A 12,691-nucleotide genomic window follows, 5' to 3' on the forward strand; every position below is an offset into this window, starting at 1 on the left:
ACAGACTGGATTAGTAGTTGAGAGAATGAGTAAGAATGACTGGAAAGGATAATGCACGACTAACAAAGGTAGGTATGAACTATTCAACAACACTACAGGACGTTTACAAGAAATGAGAAAGGGACGGAGACGAAAACCACCAACTAACAGTGGACTGTGCCGTGCGAAATGAACGACTGAGCGGTGCAGATAAAATAACGGTGTAATCTACGGTTTGAACGAATCGTGCTTTACATGCATGTGTGGTAAATGGCAAGAGATGCAGCTCACTGTCTGGCAGACCACGGTCCGGACGGCAGTCTACTTACACATACTAATTCTGGCTTAGCTTTGTGCCTGTGTGCCTTAGCGAGACCTCCGACATCTCGTGTTTTCAGCACTACCAGAGTGCGTATGTCAGTGTGCTGTCACGTGATATGCTACACGTCTGCACGATTTCGTCCCGCTCTGCACAGACCGAGACCATAAAAGGTGTTGTTGACATTGGTGACAAGAATCACATTCACACATGTAGACTACACACATAATGAGGGACCTACCCCACTACCCCATTACCTCATAACAACACTACATGCAACCAATCACGATTCAATGCTACGCTCTTCTCATCAAATATGGACAAAGAGCTGATGACATCATGTCTTAGGGTACAGTTCCATACAGACCAGGGTGGTGTCGGTGTTGTCAATCTGATTGTCGTAAAATTCTATTAATTTTTATAACTGGTTGTTGCCAAACGTGGTCGTAGATGAACAGGTCTAATAGACTAGGACGATTGTGTAGGAGTGAAATGGTGTTTTGGAGTGCTGTTGCTGCTGCTGTTGTTCTTGTTTCCAATCTTTATTTTCACGATACTTCGGCCAGTTGTTGAATTATTCTCACGATGGCACCATCGCCAATAAGATCGTTGTTTGAATTCTTTATTCTCACGATGGCACCATCGCCAATAAGAGATAGATTTATGAGAAGGTGAGATTGTGGGTTAAACAGTTGGAAAGTGATTTACATCACTTTGAACTTTACAAGTATGGGAGAGGGTGAGCGCTGCAGGAGCAGATTGAGTTGATCAGCAGTGAGCAGATTTCTTGTTTGAAAGCAGGTCGGGAGGAGACGTCACGAATGCTAGCAGGGAGGGCATTGTAGCATTCTGGGGACTTGTACAGTGGGGAGTCTTTACAGCGATCGGTTCTGGAGGGTGGGAGGTGCCAAGTGCGTGCGTGTCGAAGGCTGCACTGGGCTGTAACTTGAGCGGGGGTGTTGAGCATGCGTATGTGTTGTGGGGCATATTGGTATTTTATGGAGTGAGCAAGAAGGGTGAGCTTCACTTTGCGGCGAGAGAACATTGTCGGCCATTTGAGCCGATGGAGCAGTGTTGAATGATTCAGAGGAGTGTAGAGGGGGAGACGGAGGTAGATTCTGGCCGCCTTGCTCTGGATTCGCTCAAGACGGTCAAGGGCTGCGATTGAGAGCGGGGTGACAGCAATGAATGCATATTCAATTATAGGCAGGATATATGTTTTGTAAATGAGAGAGTGATTTAGTGTGTAGAGTTGATTTGAGCCTAAAGAGAATATTACAAGATTTTACGGCTTTCTTCAGCACAAAGTTGTTGTTGTTGTTGTTGTTGTTGTTGTTGTTGTTGCTGTTGCTGTTGCTGTTGCTGTTGCTGTTGCTGCTGCTGCTGCTGCTGCTGCTGCTGTTGCTGTTGCTGTTGCTGTTGCTGTTGCTGTTGCTGTTGCTGTTGCTGTTGCTGTTGCTGTTGCTGTTGCTGTTGCTGTTGCTGTTGTTGTTGTTGTTGTTGTTGTTGTTGTTGTTGTTGTTGTTGTTGTTGTTGTTGTTGTTGTTGTTGTTGTTGTTGTTGTTGTTGTTGTTGTTGTTGTTGTTGTTGTTGTTGTTGTTGTTGTTGTTGTTGTTGTTGTTGTTGTTGTTGTTGTTGTTGTTGTTGTTGTTGTTGTTGTTGTTGTTGTTGTTGTTGTTGTTGTTGTTGTTGTTGTTGTTGTTGTTGTTGTTGTTGTTGTTGTTGTTGTTGTTGTTGTTGTTGTTGTTGTTGTTGTTGTTGTTGTTGTTGTTGTTGTTGTTGTTGTTGTTGTTGTTGTTGTTGTTGTTGTTGTTGTTGTTGTTGTTATGATCAGTCATCACTACTACACAAAGGTCGTTGACGCTGCAAGTTTTATTCAAAAGAAATGAAATATCCAAATTTTCGCCCTTGGGGCTTCATCAGGGAGTAAAATAATTATATAATGAAACTGGCTCTGTAGCATACTATAATAGTGGAGCATTGATTGGCACTACAGAAGGGAGAAGAGGAGAGCACGAGGCGTCATACATTAACAATATAAAAAAACCCTTAACACTTCTCTCACACTTCTTTAACGCTTCTCTCTCACTTTGTGTGATTATCACCATGTAACCAGTATGCACCTCTTGTTGTCCTCACCATTGTTTTTAATTTTTTATAGTGCCAATGTATGACGCCTCGTAGAAGAAGGAGGACGGTAGCAAAGCAACAGGGAGGAAAATTCAGGAGCAAAATTAGCATTATTGTTGTTGTATTTTCCTCTGGCTGTGATAGTGTGAATGTGCGGGCGGCGTGCAGGTATGAACAATTTCTGTCATTTCCTGAGCATATCTGGAGATTGGGCTATTTTACTTGGTAGTATTCTTATCCCTGGAAACAGAGCGTATCTGTAAGATTGTATCCATGGTGATGTTTGTGCCTGGACAGCACTATGTACATGTAAGTGGTACTCTTCACGCACAATCTTCCTCAGCCTACTCAAGCTCAACTGATGAGCCTGGGGGAATTCCCCGAAACACTGTGTATTGAGCAGGGAGTGGTGCTTTCTTGCAAGTTTGCCGAGTCGGAGGTTCGATGGACTTCTCGTGTGCTCTGGATGGCCGTGGTGAGTCAGTCAAGTCAAGTCGGCGGAATAGCGCGAGCTCCAGTGTGGGAGCAACCCCATTCGTAAAATCCATTGCCGGAGTCGCAACCACTATTTCGTACTGTTGTGCCCAGCGCTGGCTTGCGACTAGCTGGTTTGGAGGTGACAGCGTTGTTGTTGTTGTTGTTGTTGTTGTTGTTGTTGTTGTTGTTGTTGTTGTTGTTGTTGTTGTTGTTGTTGTTGTTGTTGTTGTTGTTGTTGTTGTTGTTGTTGTTGTTGTTGTTGTTGTTGTTGTTGTTGTTGTTGTTGTTGTTGTTGTTGTTGTTGTTGTTGTTGTTGTTGTTGTTGTTGTTGTTGTTGTTGTTGTTGTTGTTGTTGTTGTTGTTGTTGTTGTTGTTGTTGTTGTTGTTGTTGTTGTTGTTGTTGTTGTTGTTGTTGTTGTTGTTGTTGTTGTTGTTGTTGTTGTTGTTGTTGTTGTTGTTGTTGTTGTTGTTGTTGTTGTTGTTGTTGTTGTTGTTGTTGTTGTTGTTGTTGTTGTTGTTGTTGTTGTTGTTGTTGTTTATTATTTTACATCGCATGGCAAACGGGCAATTCTGCCCAATATTATGAAAGCGATGACAACCAGTAAGAAGAGTCAGAAATGAAGAGAAAAATAAATGAAAATAAAAATACGAAAATGGAAGTAGCGATGAGGGGAGGCAGGGTCAAGACGAGCAGAAAAATGGATCTCAAATTTACAAGTCGGGTCATGGTAGCATGATTCTATCGAGCCTCATCAGCAGGTTACGAAAGCCATTACGTTTAACCAAAGTAAAATACGCGTTGCATGCGTTTGAATTCACGGACAGATACAGTTGAACATCGATTATCCGACCACCTCTGGGCAGACAACTGTCAGGCGGTGTTCAGATAAGGCAAATGTTCTGGATAAGAAAAAACTGTCACTCACACACTTTCAGTGGTTATTACTAGCCGCACCACCTTTTTACTTTTTACTTTTCAAAATTTTCGTATTTTTTGAATGGCTCACTACATGCACAGTGCGTACTCTACGGCACATGCGCCCAAAAAAACTGTTACGGATAATCGAATGGTCGGATAGTCGATGTGCGGATAATCGATGTTCAACTGTAATATGGACTTCATAGAGTCGGGCAGGCCATTCCATTGTCGGCAGCTGGCTCGAAGCGGTCGGCATGCGCCAGAAGCACTGTGGGCCAGGGGGAGTGGAAGGTTGCGTCCCAACTAACCTCGAGTGGTCATGCCTGTCAGCGGGCCTTGCAATACAATTCGGGACGACAACAGCTCACTGACGATTCCAGAACGGATTCTAAATGTCAGGAGTCGGAGCTTGCATTCCCCTTGTTCCAGCACTGGGCAGACACCCAGCCTGGTGTACAGGGGAAGAATATGGGCCAATGGGTGCTCATCGGCCACGCAACGGATGCAACGTTTATCCAGTTTGGCTACTGTGTTGTTTTTGTTGAAATTTTATTTTGTGTCGCAGACCAAACGGGCAATGGTGCCCAATATTATGATGGCGATAAAGTAACGGCCGAGAGCCAAGAATACAACAAGCAAGCCTCCACGAAAGAGAGAAAAACACAGAAAACACAGACTGCAAATACTCAAAAAGAAAAAGAGAAAGGGAAAAAAAGAAAAAGAAGAAGAAGAAAGCACAGTTGAGTCACAGTTGAGTCACGACTCCAAGTCCAAGCCTAGATGCTGGCTAACCATAAAAATAAACCTTTATTAAAAGTCTCTTGAATGATCTATGGCAGGTGTTCCACTGCTCAGCGGACAGTCCTGGGAGAAAGGCATTTGACGCATACAGAATGTCCGGTATGACAAGGGCAGAGTAATACAGCATCGCCTGCCGCACTGTTAGGCAGCACCGGATCTGGCGGAGGATCCGCAGCTTCATAGCCGTGCGTCGGACGATAGAGGTGACTTGCGGTGACCAGCGAAGATTTTCGTCCAGAGTGACTCCGAGGTAGCGAGCCGTACTGGTCTGGGCAAGAGGCGTGCCAGTGCAAGTAATGTGGAGGTCGAGGTGTGCCTGCCGTCCAGCTTTGATTGCAAGCACTTGCATCTTTCCGGTGTTGAGGATAAGCCCTTTGGCATCGAGTAGCCTGGCGTTGTGAATGACCGAGGGTTCTCGACGCCTGTTCTCACCGTCCAGGAGCGACACTGACTCACGCTGCTATCTGGTGTTGACGAGGTGTTTGTCGCGCTGAAAACAGAGCGTCTCTGTAAGTTTGTTTGTCCTTGTTGCTCTGTACTACGCACTACCTCGGTGGTGTTGAGCACATGTCAGCACACTGGGTGCATACTCCCGTAGTTAGTGGGTGTGGGTGTTTTAAAGTAGTTTTTTTCTCATTAGGATCTGTGTTGAGACGATGAGTGCACAAAGTACCAAACATTTCAGCGAGTCTGTAATTGTATGCAAAGTGTCCAGAGCAGCACATCTTAGAAGTTTTTTTTACTTTTCTCGCTGTACTCACTCTTGATACACACCTGGCAATGTGGCGGTAAATACACACCTGGCAATGTGGCGGTAAACACGCACCTGGCAATGTGGCGGCAAATACACGCCGGATAGTAAAAGAGTCACAAGAAGAAGAAGAAAACCGTACAAGCAAACAGGTTTGCAGATTAATGCTTATTTCCGAAATTGGGTTGTCTTTTTGCTTTGACTCTTCCTTCATGGTGTTGTGAAAAGGGAGTCGGAGTCGTAAAATACCGGTATATTATGACTTCATGGTGTTGTGAATAAAACCGTTCTCAAGCAAACAGGGTAGACCGAGCAACTGGGAAGAAAGTTATAGCGGCGGTTGACACTCAGCTGACACCCAGCAGCAGCCAACGAGGCTGAGGACGCTGCAGCATCGCTAAACTGGCTGTTAGGCTGACGGTGGCCGCGCAGGCTTGCAACGGCGGACCTGACCAAGCTGAATGCAAACACTGATCTGACATAAGCCATTACAACGCTGTAAGGCTCATTCCTTTTTCTCAGGCATCGTGCAGACCAGTCGCTTCAGGAAGGTGAAGGCAGCCTTTCCGGTGCCACCTGTGGCGCTGAAAACCAGGGGCACAAATGATGATCTCTTGACTTCTCAGACGCGTTCTTCATAACAGCGACGCTTCTCGCCTTCATGTTGCGCGTATGTGGAGGGCAAGGACTGAGCCGAGTTTGAGGCAACATGGGGATTGAAAACCCGTAAATCGAAAAAGGTGCGCGTAAACTGGCTGCCCCACACTCCACTGGCAGTAACATAAAGCCGTGCGCCATCGTCGCGGATGGCTGTGCGGTGGCGAAGCTGTTCGCCGGTTAGGGGTTGCAGCCCTGGCTCCACGGCCACATCCTTCGCGACTGTGCACAGAAACGAGGCAGTGGGGTTGCGCAGCTCGTTTTGCCGCATGGCTGGTATCCTCTCGTAGTGGAGCTCAGGGCATGCCATACCGTCCATATGTCCAATCTCTTGCAGCTCAGGGCATGCCATACGTCCAATATCTTGCCGACTGCGCACGTGGACGGCAGCCTTGCGCTAATCCAGCCGTAATGAAGGGCAAGCGCATCACGGAAGGCACCCTTGTGCAGCGTTAAGCTGTGTCGCTGTAGTAGTCGGCACGTAAGCCGGCCCTTCATGAAGACACGGAAGTGAGACAATGGAACGCTCTTGCTGACCAGGCGCCATGCGGTCTGTGAGGGCCGGAAGTAGGTGCTTGCTGATGCATGCTTCCACTCCCAACCTTCCAGTGGGGAAAAGCTATCCGCAGTGTCGGGCACGGCTCGGGCTAGGAACGACCATTTGTGGCGCAGTGGTCCATGGGTGAAGGCCGCATACGCTGCTTGTGGCTACGTCATGGCAAATGTGGTCAGGGTCTGGACTTCCTGGCACCACTGGGCAACTTTGTCATCTGTCTTATGCCTGGCAGAAGGCAGGAGTGCACTAAGGTGTCGGTCGCCATCCGTCTTCGCAAAAAGAGCTCCTGGGTCTGCGTAGCGTTATCCGGCTTCACTAAGAGAACGGTTTTCCTAGCGTTGGGGAAGGACTCATACGAAGGGCCATAGGATGCGAAGGCTTCCCACCACGCTCTCGGGTTGGCGAGCCGTTCCCACCGGCTGTCGAATCATCGGCAAACCACGCCTGGATTGCACCTGGGATTGTGACCTTCTGAATCAAAGGGACTGTACCAAGAGCGTACATCGCCATGGCCAGAGGGTCCCTTGGGTCGTACCTTCGCATGAGGGGATTGATTCACCATCCACGAACAGGCGTGATGATGACGGATAGATGTTGATAGCGATGATGGCAAACTCAGAGCAGGTGTGACGGATGTTTTGAAGGCAGACATTCCTGTTCAGGCGGTTAAACGCATTTTATGCGTCAGCAAAGAGGACTCCTTCTGGTTCTGGGTCGTTGTAGACAGACCGCATGGAGTTCATGGCTACTTCTATGCCGCATTCCTGACCTGCACACCGAGTCCACAGAGTTGTAGATACCTAGTCACCGCTTCCATGGCCGGCCGACAACTAGGCCCTGGCGGATAATGCTCGAAAAGGTGGCAGATTCTGCTCGAAAAGCAGTGAAGTTGGCAGAACCATACAAACCTTATGGCGTGCAGTTCCTCGAATTCTGCTCCATTTCTTTATCCACATACCAAACATGCATGAAACTTATCAGGAAAAGTACCGAATTCTGCCAATTTTTCTGCCGGCATTATCCGCCAAGGCCTACCGACAACGCGCGTTACAGCTTTGCCAATCATTCGATGCCACGAGCCACCTCGCCAATTCCAATAAAGCGGACGCCGGGATGCTTATCAAGTGGAATGACGCGGCTAGCAGTGTAGGCCTACACAACATGTAGGGTCGCTGGGTCAACGTAGCTGGCCAAGATGCGTCGGGCGTAGCTGGCCAAGATGCGTCGGGCGTAGCTGGCCAAGATGCGTCGGGCGTAGCTGGCCAAGATGCGTCGGGCGTAGCTGGCCAAGATTCGTCGGGCGTAGCTGGCCAAGATGCGTCGGGCATAGCTGGCTAAGGCGTAGCATAAATCATCGGATGCGGCATTGAAGGAAGTGCACCTCCGGCGCCAGGCGACAGCATCTAGGCCTGATGGGCCGGCGGATCCTTGCGTGTACAGTGCTGCTTGGCGCTGGGCGTCTCTGTTCAGAGCGGAGAACAAAACCGGATGAGGTGTGGAGGCAGGGGTTCCTTCACTATCAGCGGCTTCATGTGCGGGCTTGGCATTGGGGTGTTTGTGAAGTAGTACGTCTCGCACTTTACTGTCCTCCACTCGCTCGTCCAGGGACAGGACTCCACAGCTGCCTAGATTGGGTAGCATGCGGAGGGCAGCGCCTGTCTTTCCTGCGTAGATGAGGGATGAGAATGAGCGGACTTGATCAGTTGACGTTCCAGGAGTCTTTTGAGACTTCCTGGCTGCTTCGTGTAGTTGTCCGTGGATGGTGAGTGCTTCACGCATCAGCTCGCTAATATTTCCCTCACGCCATAGCGGCAGACGGCGCTGAAGGCACTCCACGTGAGCCTGCTTAGACACCTCCTTGAACGGCTGTTGAAGGATCAGGTGTGGTGCTAGCATGGCGGCTTTGATGCATAGCCTTTCTCCTGCAGCTGAGTCTCCAAAGCTCTTGAACAAGGAGCTGATGGTAGTAACAAATGAGGAATCCAGTTTGCCAAGCGGGATGGCAAAGAGATTTGGTTGAAAGTGTACTGCTTTCTCATATGCTGTATTGACAGCCTGGACATGATACTAATAGTAATACCCTACCTGGTGTCTCCGGCTTCAGCTCTTCTACACCTTACCGCTCATCAAACAGAAACACATCATGAAACACGTCATGGCATTGATGCACAATATAATGGCTGAGGCACTGGATCGGCAGCTAGGGGCACATTCGCCAAGTCGTGATTCTTACCTGCCTATAGAGATTCCGGCTTTGGGTGGCCAAGTACCACCACGCAAAGATAGCAATGCCGTGGCGAGTGCGGCTGAGTCGGTGGGTTCCGTTTTATATAGCAGCCTGCCAGATGCTGAACCAATAGATAGTGTCCCTCACTCTTTTCATCTCGGTAGCCTCACTGCAGCCGATACCTGTGCACTGATTGATGCAGCCTATGAACAATGCACTCAATACCGTCCCATTACTTTCCACGTTCCACGGGGGAAGATCGGGCGGCGATTCATTACATTTCTTTCCTCATATTACTCCTGTTTTGGTGATTGTGGATCCTACCAGCAGAGTTCAATATTGCAGCGGTGTTTCAAGCCCTACTGTTACAGAAACCGAAAACTGACTCCTCCGGGTTATTTATTTATTTATTTCTGCAATAACAACTTATACACAGAAACAAAACAATCTCCAGTTAGTGCCACATGTCGGCGACGCAGGCTGCTGTGGTTTGGCCATGTGGTGCGAGAGGGTCCGGAATCCGCCTCGTTCAAAGCACTGGAGCTATCAATCAACACAAACGACATAAAAAAAACCCGTGGCCGTCCGCCATTGCGGTGGATAGATACGATTCGGCACGACCTGAAGGCAGCGGATCTCTCCGTGGAGAGCGCTCTCCAAGCTGCAGGAGATAGACTAACTTGGCTTGACACTGTTGACAGATGCGTCGACTCTGCTCCTGTCTAACAGGTTCAGGGAAGATGCGAGCTGTGTTTATTATTATTATTATTATTATTTCTGCACCTCGAGGCATGTCAAGACAGCCAATTAAATTGAGGAGAGGGTGAGACCAACCACGGAAGAAGAGAAAAAAAGAAAATGAAGAGCACGTACACAAAGTGCATGGGAAGGGATTAGCAACTTACAAAGCAATGGGATGCTCAGCGAGCTATGCAGCGGAAGTGGGGACTGTGACTTTGTTTACTGGGAGATACTGAAGTGCTGTCTGACGAGGGTACGGAATTTGGGCATATCTGGAGCTTGTCTAACACTGGGAGGCAGCTGGAGCCACGTGGAGTAGGAGGAAAAGAAAGGGGAATTGACGAATAGGGTAGACCTAGCTAGGAGGAGACGAACGCAGCTTCGGGTGGTGCCACCTGAATTGAACCAATTAAGGGACTGTACATGAGCAGGGTGCTGGTCAAGAAAAATTAAATGTGCCAGGGTGCACTTGGAAGCATCAAGGTAATGTTGCAGAGTGGTAGTGGATGCAGCAGCATACAAGTCTAGACTTGAGATATAACGATCTGTACGAAATATGATGCGCAGTATACGGCGATGGAGAACTTCGAATTTACCTATGTGGGTTTTGTTAATGGTGGACCAGGCAGGGAAGCCGTACGTGAAGAGGGGAAGAATGTATGATTTATAAAAATTAATCCGGGTTTGCGAAGCTTCGGGAGCGCAGACTTGGTCTATAAATTGCAGCAGATTATTTATATTATAAATAATGGACATGGATATTGAATTAAACTGTACTCAGTGACTTTCTACATTTTACAGGCTACGTTTTAGTATTATTATTATTATTATTATTGTAAAGCTTTCCTTTTGATCTTGTCTCTTATTGTCGTGACCTTTCCACAATAATTGTGTTGCATTGTCAAAAAAAAAAAAAAAAAAAAACTTGGGCAATAGGCAAGTGGAGATCTTGCTGACTTGATGAGAGAAGCAGGCACCATTCAGGATTGTAAGCGCCTTGAGTCTGATTCTAAAAACCGAGGTAGTGTTGACCCCGCTAGGGGCTTTGCAGACAAGGTCACGGCTGGAAGCTTACAGCTGCTCTCAAAGTATGATCGGACGATGAGGGTGGCCGTTTGCATGCCCTTGACGACAATGTGATGGATGTACAGTCCGAGATATCCTAAAGGACAAACACCCGTCACCAGAGCCGATCGATGAGGCTGCTATCATATCTGGCGCACCTCCGCCGCCTCCGCACTCCGTATACTTTAGTGGCTTAGGGCGAGAGGCGATCCGAAAAGCAGCCACTCATACACAAGGTGCTGCTGGTGCGAGCGGTGTTGATGCAGAGAATTGGAGACATATGTGCTCCAATTTCTCGACTGCTTCAGATGCACTGCGTGACGCTTTGGCGTCTTGTGCTCGAAGGCTGGCCACGGCCTACGTGAACCCAGACTCACTGGCTGCATTTACAGCTTGTCGATTTTAAATAGCATTTGATAAGATAAGCGCCCTGGCGTACGGCCCATAGGAATAGGCGAAGTATCTAGCAGAATAATACGCAAAGCAATTCTCCAGGTTGCTGGTCCTGAGGTTTGTGAAGCCGTGGGTTGTGACCAGCTATGTGCCGGTCTGGATAGTGGGTTGGAGGTGGGCGTGCACGCGATGCAGACAATATTTTCCCGCCCTGATACGGCGGGCATTTTGTTAGCCGATGCATCGAATGCATTCAACAGATTGAATCGTCAAGTTTGCTTACTCAATGTTCGCCATTTGTGCCCACCCTTGGCCATAGTCCTGATCAATACCTACCCTTGGCCACAGTCCTAATCAATATCTACCCTTGGCCACAGTCCTGATCAATACGTGAACCGGCCCATGTATACATTGATGGGGAATCGTGGTATTCTATCACAGGATCTAGGAGGGTACCACACAAGGTGATCCCCTCGCGATGCAAATGTTCGCTCTGGGCATGTTGCCTTCTTTTCGGCAAGTGGCTTGCGCTGACACTGTTCAATCGTGGTTTGCTGATGACTCTTCCGCGGCTGGCCATCTATGTCGTTTGCGACGGTGGTGGGACGTCCTCACCAAGCGAGGTCGTGCTTTTGGCTATTTCGTCAATGCCAAGAAATCTGTGTTGGTTATGAAAGAAGAGTGCTTGCTTGAGGCAAGGAATCTTTTCCAGGACACCGGCGTTGAGACCACCTCAGATGGAGCACGTTATTCAGGTGCCGCAATTGTCTCAAGTGCGTTTAAGTATGTAATAAATGTAGATCCGAAGGATTTATTGCAATTGCATACCAGGACCTCGGTTTTTATAAGTGGTATGTAATTGCAATAAATCCCGAGGCTACTACATCTATTATACATAATTATGTTGACCTTCACTTGCCCTAAAAAGGAGTATTTTATAAACAGTATTTACTGGCTCTAGTGGTATTTTATAAACAGTATTTATTGGGTCAAAAGCCAATAAATACTGTTTATAAAATACCACTAAGGCCAATAAATACTGTTTATAAAATGCTCCTTTTTTAGGGAAAAGTGGAGTGCTACATGGAAAAGTGCAGTGGTATTTATTGAGTCAATGCAAATTTATTTGAATTATTTTGATACTGTTGAGGGTGTGGTCACTAATGAATGTGGGTATTTATCAACAGTCAATAGATAGAAGAATATGTCAAGTCAAGGGTAGAAAACTGGGTGCGGGAGGTAGAGCGATTGGCGGTGATTGCGCGGACACAGCCTCAGACGGCATATTCTGCCTTTACCTCGGGATTACGGGGGAAATGGACTTTCCTTTGTTGAGGAATGAGTGTACCGGAGCATTTGCTGGAGCCGCTTGAGAATGCCATACGCAACAATTGAATCTCAGAGCTAACCTGCCGTGCGTCCCCAGGCAATGTTTTACGTAGCGTATTTGAGCTTCCTTGCCGCCTGTGTGGATTGGTCCTCATGACCTTGAGCGCATAGTTTGCTTCTTCCACCTGCATCACAGAGTCGCTCACCAACGGGATTTGGGCGGGGGAGAGGACCCTCGGAAGTGCCTTGACTTTATTCAGTAAGGCTAAGGCTGACGTCAGGGCGGCGACACGTAGGGCACAAATTGCTGGGCTGGAGGCGGTGATGAGCAATTCCTCTGAGGCCCT

Source organism: Sycon ciliatum, chromosome 8 (genome assembly GCF_964019385.1).
Source record: "Sycon ciliatum chromosome 8, ocSycCili1.1, whole genome shotgun sequence".
Lineage (NCBI taxonomy): Eukaryota > Metazoa > Porifera > Calcarea > Leucosolenida > Sycettidae > Sycon > Sycon ciliatum.